The sequence below is a fragment of the Zingiber officinale genome, chromosome 1A, assembly GCF_018446385.1.
Source record: "Zingiber officinale cultivar Zhangliang chromosome 1A, Zo_v1.1, whole genome shotgun sequence".
NCBI classification, from domain to species: domain Eukaryota; kingdom Viridiplantae; phylum Streptophyta; class Magnoliopsida; order Zingiberales; family Zingiberaceae; genus Zingiber; species Zingiber officinale.
Window position 1 is genome coordinate 70,424,144 of NC_055987.1, and position 27,412 is coordinate 70,451,555.

The 27,412-nt window shown below is 41.1% G+C and overlaps 1 long non-coding RNA gene across 3 annotated transcripts; it reads right to left on the minus strand.

Annotated features, from left to right (window-relative positions):
• Window positions 1-402: 402 nt before the first annotated feature.
• Window positions 403-3,568, minus strand: LOC122026094. Of its 3 annotated transcripts, none has more exons than XR_006124019.1 (8): window positions 3,282-3,568; window positions 3,053-3,122; window positions 2,899-2,976; window positions 1,582-1,786; window positions 1,403-1,506; window positions 1,207-1,309; window positions 1,033-1,091; window positions 403-464 (listed from the first exon to the last, which is right to left on the minus strand). It is a non-coding gene; the product is annotated as an uncharacterized LOC122026094 (long non-coding RNA). The 3 variants fall into 3 exon arrangements; XR_006124020.1 differs by having other exon boundaries at window positions 404-464; window positions 1,227-1,309; XR_006124017.1 differs by having other exon boundaries at window positions 406-464; window positions 1,223-1,309.
• Window positions 3,569-27,412: the final 23,844 nt, after the last annotated feature.

Sequence of the window (27,412 nt, forward strand, 5' to 3'; positions counted from 1 at the left end):
TTGTAGCAAAGACAACGCTTTTGCAACACTTTAAAAGCGTTGTGTATTTTTTATAAAAACATCATTATTGCAACGCTTTAAAAGCGTTGTCTTTTAAAAAAAAAAATCTATTTACAAAATTATTTTTTTATATTTAGAAAACTATTAATTTTCTTTTACCATGTCCAGATTCAAATTTGACATATAAAATAACATTAATTAGCTCAGCTAATGATTTCAAACTCGTACCAAACAATAGAATTCAACTACAAAGTATTAGTATTTACAGGAGAATTCAACTATACACAAAGACTAAATATTTCTGTTTCAAAGTAGTTAGTGACATTCAAATTTAAAATAAAAAAAAAGCACAAAATAGCTAGCCGGCCTCGAAGACAACGATCTACATGCTTACTTCTACTAGATATATTGATCAAAATGGATTGACGGCTTGAGACTGGGACAAAACACCTACCACTGTGTATCTGTCACAGAAAACAATACCATCAGTATTATGCAAAAAAAAAAATTCGGTGGTAATAGCTGAAAATAAATGTCACAGTTCACACCATACAATAATTTTTAAGAGAAAAAGAATTAAGCAGAAAATAACGGGGAATAGAGCAAACGAAAAATACATGTGCTACTTTGTTTCCGTCATGGAAATATAGCAAAAAGAATAGCATAATTGGAGATGCTAGGGAAACCACCGTGAGACCTAAATACATAATTAGAGATGCAGTGCACAAAGAACAACATATATTTCATTTGAGTTCTTACATATGAACTAAAGTCGAAATCAGCATATGTTCTGATTTTTTTGGTTTGCAGAACTTATAGCTTTATCAAACACAATTTGACTTAAAATTTTTCAGTAGGAAATGTAGTTTTCCGGTGTACTAAACTATACATATAAAATATGGCTTTGATTCTAGAGTGCAAAGAAAGGATTTAAAAATTCAACATGTCAACATGAAGGTAGCAAAAAATCATTTTTGAACCAGTAAACATGGTATTTTCTACAAGATATTGAAGCCAACTCTTGGATATTACCTGCCCTTTGATCGAGCATCTAGAAGTTGATGAGTTCTGTCAGTCATATTTTGTTTGACCTGAAAAGGTACGACAATCCCAAATTCATATTCCTAAACTGATCTGATGTTTTTGGGTCATCAAGAAGGTAATGAACATACATAAACTTTAACTAAAACAAGGTAATGAACTTACATAAACTTGAATGTACCTACTCATATATATGATCTTGTATACATTCTGCCAACTCCGATCGCACCTCATCAATTTCTTCTCGAGAATACTCCGCTTCTGTAAACTGTGAACATTAATGGAAAAACATCAACATTGACTTTGCAAATTTTAAATAGTTTATTTCAAATAATTTGAGACATAAGCAAGAAAATATTACTATAGATCGTAGTGAATCTCTCTCGATAATTTCAACTTCTTCAACAATTTGTCTCATAAATCGCATCACATAATAACCACATTGTTTGGCATCTTGTCGAGGAGCTTATGTTAATTAGAGACAAATTAATAATGATAAACATACACATTAAAATATATGTTATATATAATTACACATACCTTTACTACTTCTCACTTGTATCTAATGTGTACTAGAGGCCTCATTATGAAGCACCAATTCCTTTGAAGCATTATCTACGGGTAGATCATCCTCCAAATCATTTGTGTTGGGGTCTTCCAAAGAACTGTGGAGTTTGGTAGTTAACTTCTGCGATGATCTAGCTTGTTTCTTTTTAAATTTTGGAGAAACGACACCAAGATGAGACTTCATCCAAAATGATAAATTCACAATTAGAATAACTAGAAATTATTATACAAACAATAGCAAATGGTGTCAGACTAGAAAAGTAAAAAATCAAATTATTTATAGAATAACTAAATGCTGTAAGTTAATCAGATCAGACATTTTCTCAATCTTCTTAAAGGTAGCTGAGATATACAATTCCAGAGAAACTGAAAAAACGAGTATGAAAAACAAGAAAAGGATGAGTTATATATACAGTTTGTTGCTTACTTAACTCCACAGCTTTGTGACTGCCCTACTCATGACTACTCCAGGTGACTGAAGCCTCTTCACTACGCAAGGGCAAAACTTTAGTTCCGTATAAATGTCAATGTTGAACGAACTCTTGAAAGTCAAAAGGCTTCTTCAGGGCAATGCCTTAAGCTAAGCTCCTCCCTCTTCTTTTCCTCTTAACACCTACTATCAAAATAGTACCAAACTATCTAGTTCCACTCCAGGAGTAAGATTTTAAATCATGTACCCAAACCAATTTGCAGAGAGTTTTACAACCCAAAATCACAAAGATTATTGAACTAAATATTGACAATATAAATTTCACATTCGAGAAATAAACCTCTAATTCATTCTTAAACTTCAGGATTGAGCATCTCTAGGAGAGCAATCATCGTTGTATGCTGTCATCTCAAGCTAGACTAAGGCACATGACAAAACAACTTAAAAATGAAGGCCTAAAATTCTAAAAGAATATCTTTCTTGCACTAGACTATTTAATTTTGTGGTATATTTAACATCGTGCAGGAAATTTCACTTGACCAAGATTAGAACAGAAAGACAAATTTGTGTTCCGTGTCATGAGTCATGATCAATGAATTAATAAAAATGAAATTAACAGGAATCAAAAGAACTAGATATGTGAAAGATAGTTCAAGATTAGCAGTAAATCACTTTGGCCATTCAATTTTACAGGACCTTTCAAATATCCGATATATTGCACTATAAATTATTTGAGATGCAAAAATAAAATAATAGTGTTCCATGGCTACTTATTTCTTTTGTCTTTTAACTTGATAGAGCATCAATCATCTAGAATCTGAGTTTAAAAATTTACCAAACAGAACAGAAGAATAACTCACCTTATGAACCAAGTCCTTCTGCTGATGATTTGATGTTAATCTTCTCCTCATCAGAATCTGAGTCACTGGCATTATAACCTGAGAAATAAAACAGCTGAGCAACACCCTAAAAATATATCATAGGTGATAGATCCCGTCCTAATTAGAGTATCACCTGGCCATTTGTCGCTAACCTTCCAAACTGAACTCCGATACTTTGATGCTCTTGAAATCCAAGCATTTGCCTGCAGATGCCAAGAGCAAATTAAAGAATTTGTCACGGAAAGAATTCAGAAAAACACTAATTCGTACATACTGTGTTACCTTTCAAAATAATGATCTGATGCAGGGAAAAAAATAGGAAACAAAAGAATCAACCTTGTCGAATTAACCGTAAACCCTACCATTTCTGCAGAGGAAACCACCGGCGAGTAGATCTAGTGCGGAGGCGGCGATCCAAGAGCGGCGTGATTAGGGCATTTGCTATTTGATGAAGAGGTAAAGGAATTCAGAGGAGAGGAGGTTCGCGGAGAGGAGTTCGCCGGAGAGGGGTTTGCTGGAGAGGAGTTGGATGGAGAGGACATGAGAGGAGGAGTTGGAAGGAGAGGGCGTGAGAGGGGTTCGGGAAGATAGGCATGAGATGAGGAGTTGTGAGAGGGGTTCGGGAAGATAAGCATGAGATGAGGAGTTGTGAGAGTGAAACCTAAGGGTACTTGATCCAACGGTTTGTATTATCCCAGATTTAGATGAGGGTTTAACAATACACAACACTTTTAAAATCATTGTCTTAGACACTAAATAAATGCTAGTAGACAACGCTTTTCAAAAAGCATTGTGTTTGACCCATAAAAATCACTAATAGACAACGATTTTTAAAAAAATGTTATCTATTAGTAAGAAAATAAAGAAATAGACAACGTTTTTCATTAAAAGTGTTGTTAAAAAGAAAAAGACAACGCTTTTTAAAAAAAGCGTTGTCTTTTAAGTGTTGTAAAATCTCAATTTTCTTGTAGTGCCAGCCCGGGCGAGCCCCACCCGAACCGAACCGGGAATGCCACCACAATTGCCTATCGGGTTGACGACTAGCTCCACAGACCACTGGAGGTCCTTTCAGCGTGTTTTGTCCTCACTCGCACGCACCCTGGAAAACTTTTCAGGAGGTCACCAATCCTCAGATTTGTCCAAGCCAAGCATGCTTAACTTTGGAGTTCTTAAGTTGGGCTTCCGAAAAGGAAGGTGCACCTTGGTGATATGGATAGTACCATCTAACGTTTTAAGTCATACTTAACCAGAATCTCAGAACTGGGGTATTACAATCTACCTACTACTAAAAAATCAAGTTCCCGGTAGACGAGCGGGTGGGTGATGTAACGACCCGACCCCTCGACCCTTTGGGCGGCCCAACTGGAGGCCCATTTGGCGACCTCTTGGCGGTCCCTTGGGCGGCCCCACTGGCGGCCTAACTAGTGACCCCTTATGTCGTCGACCGACGACCCTCGGGCGTGTGTCGTTACTCACAAGGTCTTTCCACCCCTGTCCAGTGGATTTTTGCATTTATCAGGATTCGAACTCTAGACCTCCAGGATAAGTACTAGAGTTTATGAATCCTGGTAGCCAAGTGAGCGCCACTCACTTGGCTACCAGGATTCATAAACTCTAGTACTTATCCTAGAGGTCTAGAGTTCGAATCCTGGGGAAGACAAAAATCCACTGGTCATGGGTGGAAAGACCTTGTGAGTAACGACACACGCTAGAGGGTCGTCGGTCGACAACATAAGGGGTCACCAGTTGGGCCGCCAGTGGGGCCGCCCATGGGACCGCCAAGGGGCCGCCAAATGGGCCGCCAGTGGGGCCGCCCGAGGGGCCGGGTCGTTACAATAAATTGTCACGCCCCAGAGGAGTCCCTGCTAGAGGAAATTCTGATAGCACCTCCCCTGTACGGGTGACAATCTGAACCATTTATACATACACAATATACCTCAGCCACAAGCGGCTGGAATATACACACAACTACGTAGTTTATATGCAACCTACTCGGTTGATATAATAAAAAAAATACAACCACGTAGTTATATGTAAATCTAACAGCCCACTCGGCTGTACCAAAACCAAACACAGCGAAAATACAATGGACAACACATACAAACTAAAAATGAAGACTTGTAGCCGGCTAGGCTTACACCACACAACAAAACAACACTCCAGAAACAAAACCAGAACACAAAGCAAAATACACAAATTTCATACACCAAAAGAAAAATAAACAAAAGCGGAGACAGGTCTTCAGATGTGACGTGGGGACCGGCAGCCAGGATACTCAAAGCGACTCTATAAACAACCTGGTACCTGAAAAAGATAGTGTCCACGGGGGTGAGTTCAACAACTCAGCAGATACCTAGTTGACATGTATAGTAAACTATAACAAATAACTATGGAGTACAGTCTCTTCGACAAAAGCTCGAAATGCACAATAAAAAAGGCTGAAGAGAAATGTACTCACCAGGGCCTCCTATCAGAATAGTCAGGTTGTCAGACCGAGAGTGTCATAAATCCTGTATGCATGTCAATCATATCCATCCATCCAAATGCAACAAATAAATGCAGCAAACACAAACAATAAATGCATCATGCATATGATGCCAATGACATGTCCTGGTCACCCCTATTGCCAGTCAGCCATCTCACACATGATGGTGAGACCGAGTGGGTAGGGTTGTGACAACCGTACACTCTGCCATCACTGCTCCTGATGAGTGACCGAGTGGACGGAATGCAATGCTGTCGGAGTACACCTATCCTCCAACCCCAATCATAAGTGGGGGAGCACAATGCTCTAATCCGGTACAAGATGACGGGGAGGGATCCTAGCGTGTTACCACGCTGCAGTCACACTACCCATGAGCGTCCCAGCGGAGCACCACCGAGCAAAACTGACGTCCTACCACGCTGCGTCACGCTACCCATGAGCGGACCAGTGGAGCACCGACAGAGATGAAACTGGCGATGTGCTCAACAATAATGGAGCAGAATATCGCGTAGCATGCAATCATGCGAATGGTGCATGACACTAAGCATGGCAAAATCCTGAACAACATAGCAATATCCATATATATATAAAATATATACCATAGAACAATGAACCAAATCAAAGGTACACAGATCAGATAAGGTATAAAAAACTAGATCCTGAACATAATAAACACATGGTTGTGTCACTACCCCTATAAGCATGTTTAATTAGGTAGGTACTAACATGATGTGCATAATAAGTAAACAAAACAAGCAAGTAACAGGTATCGGGTAGTGACCAACCGAAAAAAAGACGAACATAATCATTACTAAAGGTTATAACCTACTAAACATATCAACATGACATTATCAAAGATAAGTCAAGGTACCCGCCTCCAATTGAAAAATCCAATCCAGTCCAAATCCGACGTCGAGATGCTCATCTCGCGTCAAAGTCCTATGTCACCAATATAAATATATTTATTTAGCTACAATTCTTATAATTAGCTAAATAAAATCTCTAACCCTAAATTAGGGTAAAACCCAAATCATATGACCATCATCCTGCCTAAACAAAATTGACGATCAATTAGGGTTAGTTACCTGATCCCCAATCAACTAAAAATAAAAACCTAATTCACACATCAATTATTCTAAAAACCTAAATCAATCCTAATTAATCTCTTACCTCAACTCCAAGTCACTACTGTTGATCCACAAACAAAAAGGTTGCTGCCGAATCAAGAATTGCCGCTGAAAAACAATAGAGGAAGCTGCAGTGACTAGTGAATCTATCAACACATAAAATCCTATATGAAATCAACATCCAGGTTTCCACCATCCCATAACATACCTTATTTCAAGTTCACACTGATCACCTCCTCTCTTCCTCTAACTAATGTAGCCACTCCAAGATTACCGTATAGCAACAAGATGCTCTCCAAGATCGCAGCTAGGGCAGAAGAAAGATTGGCCGGAGTTAGGGCAGAGGGTGTCGGAGGAGATTTGGCAGTTAAGGCTTGGTGTCACTAGTGGTAGTGGAAACTAAGGCACCGGCAGAGTGAAGCCAGCGGTCGACGATCGAATTAGAGGGGCGAGGTGAAGTCGGCTAGGGCTTGGATTCCACGCTAGGGCACAGTAAAGAGGAGTGTGCTGGATTTGCGTCGACTCTAGGGCACGGATAGGGTCGGTTGTGAACAACCCCCTTCGGCGTCGGCTGCTCGCTAGGATGAACGGCGACGGGCACCGTCGACGATGTTGGTCGTGGCGACCAGAGGCGACCCGGGGAAAAGGTGAAGTGTCGGCATAGGCAAGGCGACCGGCTGTCGGCGCTAAGCAGAGGAAATTGGTCGAATGTCGGCGCTCGGGAAGGAAAAGGAGGAGAGGCGAGGGGGCATCGGGTTCGGTGAGGGAGAAGACGAGAAAAGGGGAGAAGAAACTGCTGCGTACAGTTAGGGCACGACGTCAGGCGCATGAGAGGGGAAGGAGGGAATCGGGCACGCGAGGGAGAGTAAAGAAATGAAGAAAATAGAAAATAAAAGAAAATGAAAATAAAATAAAGAGAAAATCAACATTTCCTCGCTTAAAATAGGGTAGCTCAAAGAGGTTTTCCCGGAGCCTATTTTTATCCCCATAACTCGTCCATTCAAGCTCCGAAAAATTCTCGAAAAATTTCTAAAAATTTTAGAAAATTCCCTTATCACTATTCGCCCATTTTTGGTATTTTACATTCTCCCTCACTAATAAGAATTTGGTCCCCAAATTTCATTATCTACCATTAGTAAGTACTAGCAAAAGCTAAACAGTATAAATGCTGAACGGAACCATAACTTACATACCTCAAGTGAAAAGGTGAGGGTATCGAGCTTGAATAGTATCCTCGAGCTCCAAGTACCCTCCTCGTCCGTATAATGCTACCATCTGATTTTAACCAGCCGGATAGTCTTGTTCCGCAACTGACACTCTTTTCGGTCCAAAATCCGTACCGGAACCTCCTCATAAGTGACGTTAGGCAGAACGGGAACTAAGATGTCTGTCAGCACATGTGTCGGGTCGGGTATGTATCTCCTCAACATAGATACGTGGAATACGTCGTGGACGCCTACCAGGGATGGTGGTAGTGCCAGACGATAAGCTACTGCTCCAATCCTCACCAAGATCTGAAAAGGGCCAATGTACCGCGGAGCTAGCTTACCTCTAAGACCAAATCTCTTCACCCCTTTCGTGGGTGAAACTCACAGAAATATATGGTCGCTATTAGAGAACTCCAGGGGTCTACGTCTCCGATCAGCATAACTCTTCTGGTGATCCTGCTCCTCTGAAATCCTCCGTCTGATAATACGGACCAACTCTGCCTCCTGCTGAGCTCTATGAGGTCCCAACAACTAGGCCTCCCCAACCTCATCCCAGAGGGTGGGTGTCCTGTAAGGCCTACCATACAACGCTTCAAACGGTGCCATCTGGATAGCCGAATGAAAGCTGTTGTTGTAGGCAAACTCTACCAATAGCAAATGGTCCTCCCAACTACCTCCAAAATTCAATACACTAGACCTCAGCAAGTCCTCTAGAGTCTGAATGATCCGCTCTGACTGTCCATCTGTCTGCGGATGGAAAGCTGTACTGAAACAGAGCTGAGTGGCCAAGGCCTGCTGTAGACTCTGCCAGAAACGAGATGTGAACCGGGGGTCTCTATCCAAAATAATAGTCAAAGGGACACCATATAATCTGATGATCTCCCGGCAATACAGATCTGCCAATCGATCCAGGGAATCAGTCTTCCGGATCGCTAAAAAGTGCGCGGATTTGGTTAATCGATCAACGATTACCTAAATCGCGTCATGGCCTCATCATGTCCTCGGCAAACCCACCACAAAGTCCATGGAAATGTGTTCCCATTTCCACTCGGGAATAGGAATCCGCTGAAGTAAGCCGGCAAGTCTCTGGTGCTCGGCCTTCACCTGCTGACAGACAAGACATCTAGCTACAAATTCCGCGATGTCTTTCTTTATACCGTTCCACCAGTAGAAACACCTCAAATCTCGATACATGCGGGTCCCACCTAGATGGATCGCAAATCGAGAGCGATGAGCCTCCTGAAGTAGCTCCTATAAGACCGGGTGAGACTGAGGTACGCATAATCTGCCTCAGAAGTATATAATGTCCTCCTCATCTCGTGTGAACTCGGTTTGCTGCCCGGAAGCTATCTGGCTGCCAATCAACTGCAAATGCTGATCACCGGCCTGGGCCTCTCGGATCCTCATCCTGATCGACGACTGAGTAACCATGGTAACCAGAATACCCTGCTCTGTCTGTCTCTGCTCCTGAAGGCCCAACTCGGAGAAACCCTAAACCAAGTCTGTGACTGAAACTCGGTGGCAAGCCAAAATCCCTTTGGACTTCCTGCTGAGTGCATCGACAACCACATTAGCTTTCCCTGGATGTTAGCTAATGGTACAATCATAATCCTTCAGGAACTCCATCCATCTCCTCGGTCGGAGATTAAGCTCTTTCTGGGTGAAAATATATTTGAGACTCTTATGATCCATAAGAATCTCAAAGGTAATGTCATATAGATTATGTCGTCAAATCTTCAGAGCAAAGATGATGGCAGCTAACTCCAGATCATGTACTGGGTAGTTCTTCTCATGCTCCTTCAACTGTCGAGAAGCATAGGAGACTACCCTGTCGTGCTGCATCAGAACAGCGCTCAAACCTTGAAGAGACGCGTCGGTGTAGAGTACGAATCTGTCCTCTCCGGAGGGTAAAATCAAAACTGGAGCTAACACTAATCTCCGCTTCAGCTCCTGGAAGCTAGTCTCGTAGTCTTTAGTCCAAGTGAACTTCACGCCTCTCCTGGTCAAGCGTGTTAGTGGCATAGCTAAACGGGAGAAACCCTCGATGAAACGTCTGTAATATCCTACCGGTCCCAAGAAACTGCCAATCTCCTACACTGATTCGGCTGCTCCCAACTAGTGACAGTCTTGATCTTCTGAGGGTCTACTAAAATACCTTGTCTAGAGAACACATGACCTAGAAAACCGACTGAGGATAGCCAGAAAGCACACTTACTGAACTTCGCGTATAGTTGAAGTCGTCGAAGAGTCTCCAAGACTATGCGAAGATGCTGTGCATGTTCCTCCTCGGAACGCAAGTAGATCAATATTTCGTCGATGAAAACGACAACGAACTGATCTAGATACTCCATAAAGATGCGGTTCATCGAATCCATAAATACAACTAGAGCATCGGTAAGCCCAAATGACATTACCAAAAACTCATAATGTCTGTACAACAAACATTCTCAACCAAAGATCCCCGATAACCAGTCTGAAATCTTATCACTAACTATAAATCACCAAAGAATAGATCATCTAATGTGAGAGCTACGCTCCATCACAAGAAATACTACATATGTGGGAGCAACGCTCTACCACCAACAAGGCAACCTATATGGGGGCAGCGCTCCACCCCAACCATCCAAATATGTGGGAGCAACGCTCCACCACACACAATCCAAAATATGTTGAAGTAACGCTCCACCACAAACAATCCATAACATGTGGGAGCAACGCTCCACCACAACAATCCAAAATATACGAGAGCAACGCTCCACCACAAACAATCCATAACATGTGGAAGCAACGCTCCACCACAAACAATCCATAAGTGACCAAGACATCTAACTATCCAACTAGAGACTGCACAAGATCACTCTACCACATATCACTGTGGGCAGCCAAGGGTATAACAACCTAGTAAGAAAAATAAATCCATCGTCAACTCTATCAACATCCTAGTGGGTCACCCACCAATAGGAGAATTAGTTGATACGGTAATACAACAATTGACATAATGTAGACACTTAACATTCTACATTCAACATAGGTAAAATCATCATGATGCTACCAACAATACACCTGACACATGTGCACACACAACATAGGTATGATCGATATAATCCTCCAATTAGTACACACCCAACACACTCATAACACAGGTATAAATCAGTGTGATACCTCCAACAATACATACCGAACCCGTGTGCATAAATCAACGTAGGTATAATCAACAATACACCTCAAACAACATTCACCTAACGTATATATACACCTAGGCCAAGAGTATAATCAACGTAATACTTCCAATAAATCATAGTAGACACGAGTGTACACTCAGAACAATTATAATCAACAAGATACCTCCCATAAAACACCAAACACATGTACACATACCATAACACAGATTTAATCGACATGATACCTTCAATAATACAATCAGACACGTACACCTAACTACATAGCTATAATCCACAAGGAACCTACAATAACAATATCAGAACATATATACAAATACTACCTGCAAATGGACCATCTACCACAGGACTCCTACAACACATAACAATCATATGTACACGCAACATAGATAGGAATAATCAGCATATTTAACCCAATCAACCTGACATTCCCTATGCTACCTTCTAAGTTATCCAACTAGGTACATACAGTCTAAAATTAAAGTACCCATGGAATAGGATACATCGATCCTCTATAGACTGACCAAACCGACAATGTCTTTTCCATGTCAGTACAAGCCATGTACTCAAATGTGCTCTAGATACCTAACTAAGCACAAATAATCCAAAGATTCGAACCTCTAAAAATAGAGTATGACAATCCCCTACTGATCGGACCAACAAAACTAAATCGGTCATCTACTAAATAATCAAGAATACATTAATCCTCCACAAGCAACTAAGGTATATCAATCCACGACTACCCAAATCAACAAGTATCAATCAGACTTCTTCTGACCGACCTAACAAGAGTAAATCAATTATCTACTGATGAAATTAACTAAGATAAAATTGTATACTACTGGCTAAGTCAATATGAATATGTAGATACTATCCACTATACAACTAATAATAGCAAAGGCTGGTATGTGCCTCCATCTCCTAACCAACTAGTAGTAACAGAAGCTAAAACTACTGGTGGTATGATATGAAAAATCACTAGAGACTGTAATCCTTGATCTCTATTAGGGTCGATCATAATTAGTGGTTTACCTAATACATAAAATATATGCTATATCAACTAGACAAATACTAATAAAGAATGCTAATACATGTCATAAACTATAATAGTCCATAGTGCATATACTAACAAAAAGGTAGGATAACATATGCCAACATACCTCCTATAACTTGGAGATGTTCTACCGCTGCCAAGTCCCAAAATTCAAAAAGTCACATCGAGAAAAACCAAATCACAAAATCCGAAACACAAGAAATAAGACTCGAAAACCTGGCTCTGATACCAAATAAATGGTACCAGAGCAGCACCTCCCCTGTACGGGTGACAATATGAACCATTTCTACAGACACAATATACCTCAGCCACAGGCGGTTGGAATATACACACAACCACACAGTTTATATACAGCCTACTCGGTTGATACAACAAAAAAAATACAACCATGCAGTTATATGTAAATCTAACAGCCCACTCGGTTGTACCAAAACCAAACATAAAGGAAATACAATGGACAACACATACAAACTAAAAACGAAGACTGCTAGCCGGCTAGGCTTACACCACACAACAAAACAACACTCCAGAAACAAAACCAGAACACAAAGCAAAATACACAAATTTCATATACCAAAATAAAAATAAACAAAAGCAGAGACAGGCCTTCTGATGTGACGTGGGGATCAGCAGGCAGGATGCTCCAAGCGACTCCATAAACAACCTAGTACCTAAAAAAGATAGTGTCCACGGGGGTGAGTTCAACAACTCAGCAGATACCTAGTTGACATGTATAGTAAACTATAACAAATAGTCATAACTATAGAGTACAGTCTCCTCGACAAAAGCTCGAAATGCACAATAGAAAAGGCTGAAGAGAAATGTACTCACCAGGGCCTCCTATCAGAATAGTCAGGTCATCAGATCGAGAGTATCATAAATCTTGTATGCATGTCAATCATATGCATCCATCCAAATGCAGCAAATAAATACAGCAAACACAAACAATAAATGCATCATGTATATGATGCCAATGACATGTCCTGGTCACCCCTACTGCCAGTCAGCCATCTCACACACGATGGTGAGAGCGAGTGGGTAGGGCTGTGACAACCATGCACTCTGCCATCACTGCTCCTGATGAGTGACCGAGTGGACGGGATGCTGTCGGAGTACACCTATCCTCCTACCCCAAATCATAAGTGGGGGAGCACAATGCTCTCATCTCCTGGTACACGATGACGGGGAGGGATCCCGACGTGCTACCACGCTGCTGTCACACTACCCATGAGCGTCCCAACAGAGCACAACCGAGCAAAATTGACGTGCTACCACGCTGCGTCACACTACCCATGAGCGGACCAGCGTAACACCGACAGAGATGAAATTGGCGATGTGCTCAACAATAATAGAGCAGACTATCGCGCAGCATGCAATCATGCGAATGGTGTATAACACTAAGCATGGCAAAATCCTAAACAGCAAAACAATATCCATATATATATAAAATGTGTACCATAGAACAATGATACAAATTAAAGGTACACAGATCAGATAAGGTATAAAAACCTAGATCCTGAACATAATAAACACATGGTTGTGCCACTACCCCTATATGCATGTATAATCAGGTAGTTACTAACATGAAGTGCATAATAAGTAAACAAAACAAGCATGTAACAGGTATCAGGTAGTGACCAACCGAAGCAAAGATGAACATAATCATTACTAAAGGTTATAACCTACTAAACATATCAACATGACATTATCAAAGATAAGTCAAGGTACCCACCTCCAATCGAAAAATCTAATCCAGTCCAAATCCGACGTCGAGATGCTCGTCTCGCGTCAAAGTCCTATGTCACCAATATAAATATATTTTATTTAGCTACAATTCTTATAATTAGCTAAATAAAATCTCTAACCCTAAATTAGGGTAAACCCAAATCATATGACCATCATCCTATCTTAACAAAATTGACGATCAATTAGGGTTAGTTACCTGATCCTCAATCAACTATAAATAAAAACCTAATTCACACATCAATTATACTAAAAACCTAAATCAATCCTAATTAATCTCTTACCTCAACTCCAAGTCACTGCTGTTGATCCACAAACAAAAAGGTTGCTGCCGAATCAAGAGTTGTCGCTGAAAAACAATAGAGGAAGCTGCAGTGACTAGTGAATCTTTCAACACATAAAATCCTATCTGAAATCAACATCCAGGTTTCCACCATCCCATAATATACCTTATTCCAAGTTCACACTGATCACCTCCTCGTTGCCTATAACCAATGTAGCCACTCCAAAATTATCGTATAGCAACAAGATGCTCTCCAAGATCGCAGCTAGGGCAGAGGAAAAATTGGTCGGAGTTAGGGCAGAGGGTGTCGAAGGAGAATTGGCAGTTAAGGCTTGGTGTCACTGGTGACAGTGGAAACTAAGGCACTGGCAGAGTGAAGCCAGCAGCCGACGATCGACTGAGAGGGCGAGGTGAAGTCGGCTAGGGCTTGGATTCCACGCTAGGGCACACTAAAGAGGAGTGTGCTAGATTTGCGTCGGCGCTAGGGCACGGATAGGGTCGGTTGTGAACAACCCCCTTCGGCGTCGGCTGCTCGCGAGGATGAACGGCGATGGGCAGCAGTGACGGTGTCGGTCGTGGCGACCAGAGGCGACGCGGGAAAAGGTAAAGTGTCGGCACAGGCAAGGCGACCGGCTGTCGGCGCTAAGCAGAGGCAATTGGCCGAATGCCGGCACTCGGGAAGGAAAAGGAGGAGAGGCGAGGGGGCATCGGGTTTAGCGAGGGAGAAGATGAGAAGAGGGTGTTGATACAATCGACCTAGGATTAAATGGGGTGATCTTTATTTTTGATGTGTGTGTCAAAGCATTTATGTTAGGATTTATATTGGTTCTAATATGTATTTAAGTTGTGCAGGACTTGGTAGATTGCATAAGCTTGGAAAGTTTCATGGCTCAGGTTCTTAAAGATTGGTGAAGGATGGTGCATCCGAGGGACCACGAATAAGAAGCAAACGGAGTGAAGGGAAGTGAACCTCAAAGCAATGTGAAGGATGACACGAAGAATAGCTGCAGGCTTGAGTGCATCTGAGGGACAAAGGCTAAGGAGGAAGACTTCAAGGGCAACTCCAGACACCAGTCGACTGATGCAGTCGACTGGAAGTGAACAGAATGTCCTTGTTCGCTTAGTTCACAGACACCAGTCGACTGCTAAAACATGCAGTCGACTGCACCAGTCGACTACATGTTTTATCAGTCAACTGGTATAATACCGTTAGGATGATGACGCACAAGATCTCCACAGATTCGAACAAAACAGTAGCCATTGTGTGCTACCAGTCGACTGCATGTTTTATCAGTCGGCTGGTATAAGGAATTCCAATATACTGTATATAAAGTTGGAAGCTTGGAGAGAACAACTGAACTGATTCGAAATTACTGTTTAAGCTTTCCAAGTGACCTCCAAGCCTTACTACTCTTATTCTCTCCTCCATAAGCTTATTAAAAATCTTGTAAAAGGAGGAGATCATCTTGTAAAGGTTTCTCCACCGTCACTCTTGGATTCAAAAGGAGAAGAACTTAGTGAAGCTTGATTGGGTGTGTGCGTGCCTTGGATTAGTCACCTCAAGAAGGTGGAGACCAAGTAAATCGAGGAGTTAGCCTTGTTCTCTTATTGTTTTTCAATTTTATTTCTATTTGTGCTTCCGCTAACAAATTGTAGGTGAAAAATCAAAGAAAGGCTATTCACCCCCCCTCTAGCCATACGCAAAGGTCCTATCAATTGGTATCAGAGCAAGGAATGCATCAGAAGAACTCATCGTCAACCGAAGCATCAAGATGACGTTTCAAGAGGGATATAGCACCGCTAGACCACCCTTCTTTGATGGCAATGACTTTACATATTGGAAAGGTAGGATGGAATACTACTTAATGAATGATATTGAAAATTGGTTTAGTGTTGTAGATGGATTTGAGAAGCCAAAAGATGGGTCGGGAGCACCTCTTCCAACCAAGGAGTGGACAAAGGAGATGGTAAAGAAGGCCCAAGCAAATGTAAAGGCCACAACAACCCTACAATGTGGACTTTCAAAGGAGCAACTAAGCAAAGTAGAGCCATTCTATTCCGCCAAGGAGCTTTGGGAGAAACTCATTAAGTTAAATGAAGGATTAAGCGAATCAAGGAGGGCCAAGAGAGATCTCTTGTTGGGGCAACTTCAAACTTTCACTATGAAGACAAATGAGACCGTGAGTCAAATGCACGGTAGATTCAAGGAGATAGTAAATGGTCTTCATGTAATAGGTGAGAAAATTGACAATCAGGACCTAGTAAGGTATGTTCTTCAATCTTTTCCTAGAACTACCTTATGGGCATCAATGGTTGATGCGTATAAGGTTTCTAGAGATCTTTCCTTAGTTAAACTTGATGAATTATTTTGTGAATTTGAACTTCATGAATAAGCTAATATGGTTTCAAAAGAGAAAGGTATGACTCTTATTGTAGAAAAGAAGGAGAAGAAAAAGAAGAAAGAAAAGAAGATAGAATCCTCATCATCCGAATCCGAGCAAGAATCATCGGATAGTGATGATGAAATGTCGGTGAGTGAAGTGGCTCACTATGTCAAAAAGATGATGGGAAGATCAAGAAAATTCACAAGAATGGATGTGAAGAAAATGTTTCAACCCTAAAAAGGTAAAAGTAGTCAAAGTTCAGGTTTTAACACTAATGTCACTTGTTATGGATGTAACAAGAAAGGACACATCAAGCCAAATTGCCCGGAACTAAAGAAGAAAGAAGAAAAGGAGAAGAAGAAGAAGGAGAAGAAGAAGAAGGAGAAAAAGAAGAAGGAAGCCATGGTGGCCCAAGCTACATGGGATACACCAAGCATTGACTCATCAGATGAAGATGAGCTATGCCATGTTACTCGACATATGGCATTTATGGCTTTTGAAGATAACAAAGAAGAGTCAAGTCAAGAAGAAGTGTCAAGTGAAGAGGATTCATCAAATGAAGAGGAATCAAGTGAGGAATCATCATCAAGTGATGATGATGAGGTAAAAGAATCTCCCAAAGTAGAATTTCTCTATAAAACTATTGCTCACCTCAAAAATACTTTTGTCAAATCATAATCTAAGGTAAAGACTTTGAAGGGAAATCTTAGGACCATTAAAGTTAATGCATGCATGTCTAATGAGTCAAATATGCTCAAGGAAGAAAATGAGAAATTGAAGAATGACGTGATTGAATTAAGAGCATGTTTAGAAAAATTCACAAATGGATCCAAGTATCTAGATATGATCATTAGAGATCAAAGAGCCGTTTACAACAAAGCCGGAATAGGATATAGATCTAAGGAAAAGGAAGTTGCATATATGTCTCTAATCAATGGTACTAGAAATGATGCACTTAGGAACAAAGTTACGAAAAATCTTAAAGGGAAGGTAAAACAAGCTTGGGTGCCTAAGAAATATTTGAATGATATTTCCGAATCAAGTGCATGGGTACCAAAGAGTTATGTGTTTTATGTTTCTTAGGTAGAGGAGAAGAAGGATGCAAGTATGTGGATTGTGGATAGCGGTTGCTCAAGACATATGACCGGTGATGTGAGCAAGTTCTCCACAATAAATTATATAAAGAAGGGAACGGTATCTTTTGGGAATAGTGGAAAGCTCAAGATTATAGGTAAAGGTACAATTGAGGTATCATCTAAAATTACCATTCATAAAGTCCTATTGGTTAAAAATATGGGGTTTAATTTGCTTAGTGTTAGCTAATTATGTGATGCTGGATATAATGTGGAGTTTCATCCCGATAAATGTTTAGTAAAGCACAAAAATCTTGAGAATGTTATGCTAAAAGAATTTAGAAAAGTAAATCTTTATTATATTGATCTTTCATATGCTTCTAATCCTCCTATTAAGTGTTTGATGTCAAAAGAAGAGGAAGGATGGTTATGGCATAGAAGACTTGGACATATCAACATGAGAAACATAGCCAAGGTAGCCAAGATGGAGCTAGTAAAGGGACTACCAAAGATCAAGTACATCAAGGACAAATTGTGTAATGCATGTCAAGAGGGTAAGCAATCAAGGTCATCACACAAAGGTAAAACTTTAACTAGCACTTCATTGCCATTAGAGTTATTGCATTTGGATCTTTTTGATTGTCATAGAACACCCTCTTTGGTAGGTAACAAATATTGTTTGGTGATAGTAGATTATTATTCTAGAAATACTTGGGTTTATTTCTTGAAACATAAGGGGGAAACTTTAGAAACAATTATCGGGTTTGCCAAGAGGGTAGAAAACGAAAAGAACCTCAAGATTGATAGAATTCGAAGTGATCATGGTGGAGAGTTTGAAAATTTGAACTTTTCTAAATTTTGTTTGGAAAATGGCTATAAGCATGAATTTTCTTCTCCAAGAACACCTCAACAAAATGGTGTAGTGGAGAGGAAAAATAGGGCCTTACAAGAGGCGGCTAGGACCATGCTTAATGCATACTCATTACCTAGTTATTTGTGGGACGAAGCGGTTAATACCGCATGTTATATTCAAAATCGTGTCTTGATTCATAAGTTTTTAGGTAAAACACCTTTTGAATTATGGAATGGTAAAATCCCTACAATTCACTATTTTAAAGTCTTTAGTTGTAAGGTTTATATTCTTAATACTAAAGATGACTTAGGAAAATTTGAGGCCAAGTCCAATGAGGAAATTCTAGTTGGATACTCATCTACTAGTCGAGGATATAGAGTATACAACAAAAGGACTCAAACGATTGAGGAATCATCCAATGTTGAGTTTGATGAATCCACTAGTACTTACCCTAGGAAATCTCCTATTGATAAGGATATAAGTGAACCAAATCAAGACGTTACTCAAGGATTACAAAATCTACATTTAGGGGGTATTGATCAAGGGGGAAGAAGAGATGGTTTGGATGATGAAAGAAACAATGTAAACAATGATCCTCCCAAAGATGATGATTCCATAACTTCGAGGATCTTAAGGCATCATGAAGATCATCCTATTAATCAAGTAGTTGGAGATGTTGCACAAAGGGTAAGGACTAGATCATACTTTAGAGATCACACTAGTCAAATTGCTCTAATATCACAACTTGAACCAAAAACAATTGATGACACTTTACTTGATACGGATTGGATTCTAGCAATGCAAGAAGAGTTGAATCAATTTGAAAGAAGTGATGTATGGGAGTTAGTTCCAAGACCAAATGATAGTACAATTGTCACAACAAAATGGGTCTTTAGAAATAAGTTGGATGATCAAGGGAGAGTCACTAGGAATAAGTTTAGGTTGGTAGCTAGGGGTTTCAATCAAGTAGAAGGACTTGATTATGATGAAACATATGCTCCAGTAGCACGATTAGAGTCCATTCGGATACTATTAGGATATGCCGCCTATATGAGGTTTAAACTTCATCAAATGGATGTAAAATCGGCTTTTCTAAATGAGTTCATTAAGGAAGAAGTTTATGTAGAGCAACCACCCGGATTTAAAAATATAAATTATCCGAACCATGTTTATAAACTTAAAAAGACATTATATGGGTTAAAACAAGCTCCCCGGGCTTGGTATGAGAGACTTTCATCCTTTTTAATCTCTAAGGGATTTAGAGGGGCAACAATTGATCCAACATTATTTTTAAAGTCTAAAGATGGAGATATTTTTGTTGCCCAAGTCTATGTTGATGACATCATTTTTTGCTCAACAAATAATGACCTTTTTCATGATTTTATCAAACACATGGAAAGTGAGTTTGAAATAAGTCTAGTTGGAGAATTGAGTTTCTTTTTGGGATTACAAGTCAAACAAACTAATGAGGGAACCTATGTTTACCAATCCAAATTTGCTAAAGAACTTATCAAGAAATTTGGGTTGGAAAATGCTAAAGGAGCAACTACCCCTATGAGGACAAATACCAAGATAGATAGTGATCAAAAGAAAAATTAGTAGATCCAAAGCAATATAGAAGCATGATTGGTAGTTTGCTATACCTAACCACTAGTAGACCGGATATATTATTCGCGGTAGGAATGTGTGCAAGATACCAATCATGTGCTAAAGAGTCACATTTAGTAGCGGTAAAGAGAATTTTGAGATACATCAAGAGCACTCTTAATGTGGGATTTTGGTACCCTAGAACAAGAAATTTTGACTTAATTGGGTATACCGATTCTGATTATGTGGGTTGTAAATTGGATAGAAAGAGTACTAGCGGTGGATGTAAATTTCTTGGACCTTCTCTTGTAAGTTGGAGTAGTCGAAAACAACCTTGTGTGACATTGTCCACGACCGAGGCCGAGTATGTGGCAATGGGTGGTTGTGTAGCCCAATTGCTTTGGATGATGCATACATTAGAGGATTATGAGCTACATTACTCCAAGGTCAAGGTCTTATGTGATAATGTGAGCACCATTAATTTAACCAAAAATCCGGTACATCACTCTAGAACAAAGCACATTGAGGTAAAACACCACTTCATTAGAGATCATGTGGCAAGAGGAGACATTGAACTACTTTATGTTGAATCCAAATCTAATTTTACCGATATTTTTACCAAACCTTTACCTGAAGCGGAGTTTATCTCTATTATAAGAGAGCTTGGTCTGTGCCTTGTAGAATAATAGATTTAGCTTTTCATTATCCCATAAATTTAAAAGTTAAATACATACTTGAATGTATCTCACAAAGACCTAGGATGACTTGCTTGTATTTAGACATCATGTGAGATATTAGGAAGATGCATTTGGTTCATCATGTTAGTTATGATGCATTATTGTGAGCCAAAATGACATCTAGAGATATCAATCCTTCATTAGACCAATTATTGGGAAGGCTTGTGCACGATCAATGTGCTCTTTTCTCCTAGAATATGATTGGAAATTTTGAAACAATTTTTTTGCAATGTGGTCATAAGGACATTAATTTATGAATGCATTGCATAATTATCATATAAATGACTGCTTGAGATGTACTCAGATTTGGCTAGGACCACCAGTTTAAGGAAAAAGTCAAACTAGTACTCTAGCTCAAGGTTACATCCTTGTAATCTTGATAGTTATCGAGTTTGTATCTATTTTATAGGTTGGATTGCATCCACTTGTATACCTATTTTTCCCAAGTAGATATTCACATAACATATCACTCCATGAATTTTGGGCATTTTTGAAGGTTTAGAGAATATTTGGTGATTTTTCAAAACTCGAATCCTGAATATTTCATCTGCGTGCCAGTCCACTGTTACTGCATCAGTCGACTGCTTCAGTCGACTGATGTAGTCGACTGATAGTACTATTCAACCATACAGAATGGTTCTGTATGATTTCTCTCCGGGGTGCAGTCGACTGCTAAAACATGCAGTCAACTGGTGCAGTCGACTACATGTTTTAACAGTCGACTACATGTTTTAGCAGTCGACTGATGCCCTCGACTTTATATAAGGAACCCGATTAGGGCGGCGGCAGAAACCCTAATTTTTCAACGCCGCCCGCTATTTCTCTCCACCTACACCTTCTTCCCAACATCTCCTACCATCCTGTGTCTCCGAATCCTCTTCCAAACCTTCAGATCTGCTCTCCCTCACGTTCTTTCTCTCATTTGTCACCTGGAACACGGTTCAGCCACCACTCCGAGATTTGGGTTGAGGTTCCTGCCGTTCCCCCTTCATACGGTGATTCCCCGGCACAATGGAGCGTCGGTAATACTCTCTTACATCTTTGTTCTTTTATTTTGGGGTTGATTGATACCTAAAATCATCTATGTGTTGTTTCCTTTCCTATTTGACTGAAAATGGGCACTGTTATTGCATATGCATGGTTTAGAGTTAGGCAAAAATGTCCAAGTGGAGAGGGTACCTCTCGACAGCCCACTCGGTAGCCCCCTCCGGCGCCTTTTGGAGGACGGTTTCCCTTCGAGGCTTGCCGTACTCGTTTTAAGAACACCAACATCAAAATGATGAGTTGTTGTTATTTAATCATCCTTATTTCACTGGAATTGCCCCCGAAATCATTGACATCAATGTGTATTATGGGTTAGAAAAGTTATTTCATTGCATGACTACCATCAATTTAGACCTCTATAAGGAATTTTACAATAATCTGTGTCCAGTTAGTATTGAGGGTCATGCATATGTCACTATGGTTGGCGGGACATCTATTAGCTTCACCCCTAAAATATTGAGGTCCTTCTTAGGGTGTAGGTGGTCTACTAGCACCTTTAATGTTTTCCTCAGGTTGAGGAGCCTCTCTCTGATACACTTTCTCATGTCTCCATCGATATGATTCATCAGTATTATTTTCATGTTCCCAGGGCTCCACTAAAATGTATTTTTGATGCCACCCGCATGTCAGCCCCCAGTTACATCCTCTATAAGGTTGTCATTGCCTGTCTTCTGCCCATCGTGACCAAAGGGCAAGCCAAAATCCATCTTCCTCATTTAGTTCTGATGTATGCCCTAGAGCAGCGTCTTGATATCGATATTGCTCTTCAGGTCTATGAGTCTATCATCCATTTTTCTAGACCAGTCCAGGGGAAGTTATACATGCCCTTCTGTCATGTCTTGACATCATTTTTCATTCATAAAGGGATAGATGTCACTAGGGGTGCCTTGCATCAATTGTCTAAGGACTTTGATCAGTTAGGGCCTCGCCAGATGTCTTTAGCCCAGATTGAGCAGCGTGACGGTATTATGGTGTGGGATCGCCGCCTTTGCCAGGATGATTCTGATTCCGATGATGATGTGGAGGAGGTCCCTGTTCCTGCTGCAGAGCCAGCACGTGCCTCCCTGCGAGAGCGTGTCTTTCACTTGAAGGAGTTTGTTCGGAAGGAGTTTCGGAGCGTTCGCCAGTAGCAGACAGAGATGTTTGATATGATGCGGCGCTGGGATCTTGCCTACCAGGGCCCCCCCTCCTCCTTCCCATGATGATGCTTCGGCATAGGGAGTTTGTTGTGTTACTATGGTGTCGGGTGAACTTTTGGCTCTGCTTTGTTTATCCTTTCCCACCTCGAACACTATTGATGATGATGTTGTTGGATGTTATTAACTCTTTTTCCTATGTCTTTTGAGACCTCTTTGTCTTTTTATATATGCATGCTCGTTATGTTTAGGGTGTTACTGTTTCTCTATGCTTATGTGTCTCTATTTGTAACTATTCATGTACACATATGCTTCTGTTTATTCTTGTACGGTTTGTTTGCTTCTTTTGCGGGTATACTATGTTTCTTTGAAATTGTTGTTTCTTCTTACCTTTTTGATGTATGTCAAAGGGGGAGGATACAACAAGTTTAAGTTAAAAATACTTTTGATAGAGCATATGTTAAGGGGGAGTTTTAGATTATAATGTTTTAAATATAGTTTATGTTAAGGGGGAGTTTTGGATATCATGATTTATGTTTCATAATAGAGCATATGATAAGGGGGAGTGTGTGTGGATTTCTTTATGTCTTATGGTTCATGATTTATACCATGCTTACAATCTTCAAAGTTATGAATTTGTATTCTTCATGATTTTACGCTTCATGATAACAAATATCAACGTTATGTCTCATGCTTATATTATGTTTGCAATTTTCAAAGTTAATCTTATGTCTAACTTAAACATATTGCCACACATCAAAAAAGGGGGAGATTGTTGATACAATCGACCTAGGATTAAATGGGTCAATCTTTATTTTTGATGTGTATGTCAAAAGATTTAAGTTAGGATTTATATTGGTTCTAATATGTACTTAAGTTGTGCAGGACTTGGTAGATTGCACAAGCTTGGAAAGTTTCATGGCTCAGGTTCTTGAAGATTGGTGAAGGATGGTGCATCCGAGGGACCACGGACAAGAAGCAAACGGAGTGAAAGGAAGTGAACCTCAAAGCAATGTGAAGGATGGCACGAAGAATAGCTGCAGGCTTGAGTGCATCTGAGGGACAAAGGCTGAGGAGAAAGACTTCAAGGGCAACTCCGGACACCAGTCGACTGATGCAGTCGACTGGGAGCGAACAGAATGTCTCTATTCGCTCAGTTCACAAACATCAGTCGACTGCTAAAATATGCAGTCGACTACATGTTTTATCAGTCGACTGGTATAATACCGTTGGGATGATGACGCACAAGATCTCCACAGATTCGAACAAAACAATAGCCGTTGTGTGCTACCAGTCTACTGCATATTTTATCAGTCTACTGGTATTGAGAATTCCAGCATACTGTATATAAAGTTGGAAGCTTGGAGAGAACAACTTAACTGATTCGAAATTACTGTTTAAGCTTTCCAAGTGACCTCCAAGCCTTACTACTCTTATTCTCTCCTCCCTAAGCTCATTAAAAATCTTGTAAAAGGAGGAGATCATCTTGTAAAGGTTTCACCATCGTCACTCTTGGATTGAAAAGGAGAACTTAGTGAAGCTTGATTGGGTGTGTGCGTGCCTTGGATTAGTTACCTCAAGGATAACAAATTGTAGGTGAAAAATCAAAGAAAGACTATTCCCCCCCCCCCCCCCCCATCTCTAGCCATACGCAAAGGTCCTATCAGAGGGGAGAAGAAACTGCCGCGTGTGGTTAGGGCACGGCGTCGGGCGCGTGAGAGGGGAAGGAGGGAATCGGGCACGCGAGGGAGAGGAAAGAAACGAAGAAAAAAGAAAATAAAAGAAAAGAAAAATAAAATAAAGAGAAAATCAACATTTCCTCGGTTAAAATAGGATAGCTCAAACAGGCTTTCTCGGAGCCTATTTTTATCCCCATAACTTGTCCATACAAGTTCCGAAAAATTCTCGAAATTTTTTTAAAAATTCTCAAAATTTTTTTAAAAATTTCAGAAAATTTCCTTATCATTATTCGCCCATTTTCGGTATTTTACAGTGAAGTCAAGGGCGATCAACTGATCGCTCGACGGTGCTACATTGAGATGGTCAATATCAAAGCAAGAAGCGCTCGGAAGAATCCGTGCTTGGAGCTGAACGCCATCATCAGAAAGCTTCGGGGGATGATCTACGAAGAACCTCAAGTCTAGAATCATCTAAGCCGGACAGAGGCCACCATATTAATTATGGTCGATCAGAAAACTGAGAAGAAGGTAGAGCAGCTGTAGACCACGAATCATCTCTAACCCTACAAGGCCAGGATGAGAGGTGCGCGAGTGAATTTATGTATCTCTGTATGTTTCCTGAATGCAGGGCAAAAATATGAATAAAAAGCAAAGGCCTCTTGAAGTGTATCTGCTTCAACGGTCGAGCGACGACCTTAAACCCTTGTCTCTATTGGCGGTCGAGCGGCAACCTTAAACCCTTGTCTCCATCGATGGTCGAGCGGCGACCTTAAACCCTTGTCTCCATCAGCGGTCGAGTGACAACCTTAAACCCTTGTCTCTATCGACGGTCGAGCGGCGACCTTATGTCTCCATCGACAGTCGAGCAGCGACCTTAAACCTTGGTCTGCATCAAGTCTCCATCAATGGTCGAGCGGCGACCTTAAACGTGAGTCTCCTTTAACGGTTGAGCGGCAACCTTAAATGTGTGTCTCCATTAACGGTCGAGCGACGACCTTAAACGCGAGTCTCCATCAATTGTCGAGTGGCGACCTTAAACGTGTGTCTCCATCAATGGTCGAGCGACGACCTTAAACGCGTGTCCCCATCAATGGTCGAGTGGTGACCTTAAACGCGTGTCTCCATCGACGGTTGAGCGGTGACCTTAAACGCGTGTCTCCATTAGCGGTCGAGCGACAACCTAAAACCCAAATCTTCATCAACAATCGAGTAACGACTATAAACTCTTGAGTCAGAGACTCCCGAGCCGATTAGCCGGGTTTTAGGTTATAATAGAGCCACGAGCTCTAGAAGTCGAGTGAGCTTCACTGGTCTTGGACCAACACATCAGATTTCAACCTCCCCTGTTCGGGGTCGAGTGATCTGCCCTGGTCTCAGACCAGCATACGAGATTCCTTATCTCCCCCGTTCGGAATCAAGCAGTCTTTGAAAGCTCAGTTAGCGAGCAAGCATCGATGAATAGCCGATCGTGAACCCGGGCTACTCAAAAGCTTGAAGTCTTCAGAATATAGCGACCGTTCGACACTATTCTTCTCCTAGGGCAAAGCGAAAGATCACGGAAACATGGACTCTGAATACCAGAGGAGTCGGTCGGCTGATAGAATAATCATGAACGAGGCCACGAGCTCTTACAAATAAGTAAAAGGAGTTGAAAAACATGTTGGATCGAGACGTGCTAGAGGGGGGGTGAATAGCACTCGTGGCTAAATCGTTCGATTTGTAAAACACTCGAGTAATTAAAACGCAGCGGAATAAAAACAAACAACACAAAGACACAAGTCGATTTTACTTCGTTCGGAGCCTAAGGCGTTTCCTACTCGAAGGCCCGCGATCCTTGATCGCTTCCGGTGGGCAACAACTATAAGCTCGTAAAAACTATTACAAACTAATTACAATTCAAAAAAGATTATACCGACAACAAGAGACTAAATCTGAAGCTCCGGGTTGTCGGGGTGTCATTACAGCACTTCGGGATCGTCTCGTAGGCAGCTTGTAGCAGACAGTTCACTTGGAAGACGATTATTGAAGCTGCTGGTCGAGACCCCTTATAAAGGGGGTTCAAGGCGCCTTATACTGTTCACCAAGGCGCCTTGAACGAGCCGAGTCACCCGCGTGGATCAGCACTGACCTGGTCGAACTCTATCTGGTTTAAGGCGCCTTCAACCTCCGGCCCAAGGCGCCTTGAACTCCATTCAAGGCGCCTCCAGTCTGCTGCGCTGGCCTTTTCCTGGCGCCTCCAAGCTCCATGGAGGCGCCTCGGCACTGTTCATCCGAGGTCTTTTTTTGTACTTTGGTCCCTGCAAGATATGTTAATCCCAAAAATACCCTGCAGCACAAAGTTAGCACAAAAACAATGATATAACTATTGAAATATTTAACAGTCTCTTGACTATCCGAGTCTGACTTCAGGTTTCCTGACCGAAAACCCTAGGTCGACTCGACGCCTACTGTTCCCTCTACGGGGAACGCATCCTCACCTACTCCTCTCAGGAGATTTACCTGTTGCCAGTGCGATCCTCCAGATCGACTAGACTTTTGCTCAGCACTCGACGCTTCCGGACTTTCTGCTGAACATCCGCTTCACCGGCCAGTTCAGACTTTCACCTGGTTCGCGACACCAGGACTTTTCACCTAGGGTTACCACCCCCTAGGACTTTTGCCTGAAGCCATCGACTTGCCAAGACTTCCCGCATAGGGTTACCACCCCCTATGACCTAGGGTTACCACCCCCTAGGGTTTTTACCTGCCTAACCGCAGCTAGGACTTTTGCCTAAGTATCACTTAGGACTTTCCTGCAAGCTCCATGAACTTTGTTAGATAACACCACCACTTAACTTTGAGCCCTTTGCCATAATCAAAACTCAGGTTCGATCATCTAGTGCTCACTGCACCAACAAAACATACATGGAGGTAAAGCTCGT